The sequence below is a fragment of the Neodiprion pinetum genome, chromosome 4 (genome assembly GCF_021155775.2).
Source record: "Neodiprion pinetum isolate iyNeoPine1 chromosome 4, iyNeoPine1.2, whole genome shotgun sequence".
NCBI lineage: Eukaryota > Metazoa > Arthropoda > Insecta > Hymenoptera > Diprionidae > Neodiprion > Neodiprion pinetum.
The window spans coordinates 11,936,884-11,940,250 of NC_060235.2; positions in this window are offsets into that span (position 1 = coordinate 11,936,884).

Consider the following 3,367-nt stretch of genomic DNA (forward strand, 5'->3'; position numbering starts at 1 on the left):
CACAGCGCTGAAGGTTATGACAGACAAATGTGAATTTACGAAAGAAGACGAGCAAGTACTCGATCAAATGATTTGTGGCTTAAAAAGTAAAGCAATAACGGCGGAATTATTAAAACTAGAGAAACCCGATCTGGAAACAGCATTAAAAAAAGCTATGGCATCAGAGGCAGCTAGTAAAGGCGCAGAAAAATTGCAAGAAACAAATGCGGAAATTCAAGAGGTACACATGCTAAGTCGTGGAAAGTTTTGGCGAAAGCAACATGAGGGAGATCGTAGACAGGGACAACGTACATGGACTAGAAGGGGAAGAACATTCGGCCGGGCTCGAGGAACGGCGCGAGCACAACAAATACCGGGAGGCTCTGCTTGTTACCGTTGCGGGGATTCAAGACACTTCGTGAATGATTGTATGTACAGGGAAAATGTAGTATGCCATACGTGCGGTGATAAAGGTCACACTACTAGAGTTTGTACGCATAGAGCCGGAAAAAAAGATGCAGAACAAAAGCCGCGAGTAGGTTACGTGAGTGAATGCGGTAGTAGTAGTAGCTCCGATGGTGAAATGTCGCGAGAGTTGAGCCACATGTATATTGATAATAAAAGAAGTCTGTACAGTCTGTATGTACCCGGAAAAACTAGAGTCGAGCCTCAATATGTAACGGTCGAAATAAGTAAATCTAAAATTAAAATGGAAATAGATTCGGGCGCGGAACCAGCTATAATTCAAAAAGAAATTATAAAGAAATGTTTTCCGAAAGAAACAATGTATGAGCCAGATATAGAATTTAGGAACCATGATAATACCGTCAATAAGCCTGCAGGAATGTTCAAAGGTGTAACTGTGAGTCTGAACAATAAGATAATTAAAGCTGATTTATATGTAACTGAATCGTCCGGGCCGCCGATAATAGGCAGAGCGTGGCTCAAAGCACTAGGATTATGGCCATTAGTTAAAGACCTAGATCTGCATATAGTTGAAAATAAAATTGATGGTAATGACAGGCTAAATAAAATCTTAGAAAAACATGCTAAATTTTTTGAAAATTCTAAAGGATCGTTCAATAGGGCCAAGATCAGGTTAGAATTAAAGGAGGATGCTAAACCGATGTATGAGTTAGCGCGATCTGTACCTTTCGCTTTAAAGGATAAAATAGAGAAAGAATTAGATAGATTGGTAGAAGAGAAAATATTGGAACCAGTAGAAATGAGCGAATGGGCTACCCCGATCGTGCCGATACTAAAACCGAATGGAGATGTTCGACTTTGTGGAGCTTTCAATGTAACTATTAACCCTTTATTAAAAACAATTCGCTATGCACCACCGAACTTCGATCACGCTATGGCTCGATCAATAACAAAAAATATTAATAATAAAAATAAGAAGCGGTATTCGAAAATTGACCTAAAAGAAGCTTTTTTACAAGTTCCCGTTGAGGAAAATTCGCAAAACTTATTAACTATCAATACTCATAAGGGCTTGTTTAAATGCTTGTATATGATGTACGGTATATCATCGGGACCTGGGTATTTTCAAAAGCAAATGGAGGAAGTTTTGAAAAATATAAACGGAGTCGCGGTGGTAGCAGACGACGTAGTGGTAACGGGAAGTGATGATGAAGAACATTTGCGAAATTTAGATATAGTATTAACGAGTTTAGAAGAATGCGGTTTGAAAGGACGAGTAAAGAAATGCGAATTTTTCAAAGATGAAGTTAATTATTTAGGATATAAGTTACGGGATGACACTATTACAGTAAATGAAGAAAAGTATAGAGCAATAGTTGATATGAAAGAACCGGAAAATCACAAAGAATTACAGTTATTATTAGGTAAAATCAATTATTATGGCAGGTTATTTAAAGATCGTGCTAAAATTCTAGCACCATTATATAATTGCAGTAATTCGAGAATTTTTGAGTGGGATCAAAATTGCAAAGAAGCGTTTAAAAGAGCGAAAATAGAATTAAAAAGCGTGCTTGTAAACTACAATCCATCTTTACCATTAAAATTAACATGTGATGCGTCCCCAAAAGGGCTGGGTGCGTATATCAGCCAGTCTTATGAAGACGGCGATAGACCGGTAGCGTTTGCATCAACGAGGTTGACAGCCGCGCAAGAAAATTACTCGCAAATTGATAAAGAAGCAGCTGCGATAATATTTGGAGTAACTAAGTTTTATGATTATTTATTCGGACGTAAATTTCTTTTGAAAACGGATAATAAACCGTTATCTAGGATCTTTTCTCCCGAAAAGGGTATACCAAAAATGGCTACGAGTAGATTGCAAAATTGGAGTTACTTTCTATCGGCATTTGATTATGAAATAGAGTACATTAGTACAAGAGATAATATTGTGGCTGATACTTTATCGAGATTACCAATAAATTATGTAGAAAATCATGATGTTTCAGAAACTGAAGGCCGATTTACGTATTTATACTATGTATATTCAACAAACATAACATGTTTAAATTTCAAAGCAGTAGCACGCGAAACTGCTAAAAACGAGACTCTATCCATCGTGAAGCGGATGGTAATAGAAGGATGGCCTGACTGTAGTCTTAAAGGTTAGCCTAATGAGTTGCAACCATATGCACTGCGTAAAGACGAAATTCACGTCGGAAAAGAATGTTTAATGTGGGGACGGATAGTTATCGTCCCACCTAAATTAAGAGAAAAGGTAACCGAAAAATTGCACGAAAGTCACTTTGGGATAGTTAAAATGAAGAGTTTGGCAAGGTCGGTGGTTTGGTGGCATAATATAGATAAAAATTTAGAAGATAAATCTAAATATTGCAAATGGTGTGTTGAATCTAAAGACAATCCAATTAGAATGGAATTAACTCCATGGCCATGGCCAAGCCAACCTTGGCAAAGACTTCATGCAGACTTTGCGGGGCCATATTTGGGGCAAACTTACCTTTTAGTCATCGATGCCTATTCTAAGTGGCCTGAAATTTTCATTATGAAAAATATATCAGCAGAAGCAACGATAGAAAAATTCCGAGAAATGTTCACAACGCATGGGCTACCGAACCATATTGTAACTGATTCAGAAACGCAGTTTACGAGCGACGAATACAAAAAGTTTCTCAAGCAATTAGGAATAAAAAACAAGATTTTTCAGCGCCGAAACACCCAGCGACAAATGGAGCTGCGGAAAATCTTGTAAAAACATTTGAGCGTAAACTCAAAGCGATTGTACAAAGCTCGAAAGTAGATGTGAGAACTGCCATACAAATGTTTTTATTCTTATACAGAACAACAAAACATGCAACAACGAATGAAACTCCGGCCAACTTGTTGTTCAAAAGAGAACCGAAAACTCCTTTGTTATTATTACGGCCAGAAACGAGATATCACGTTG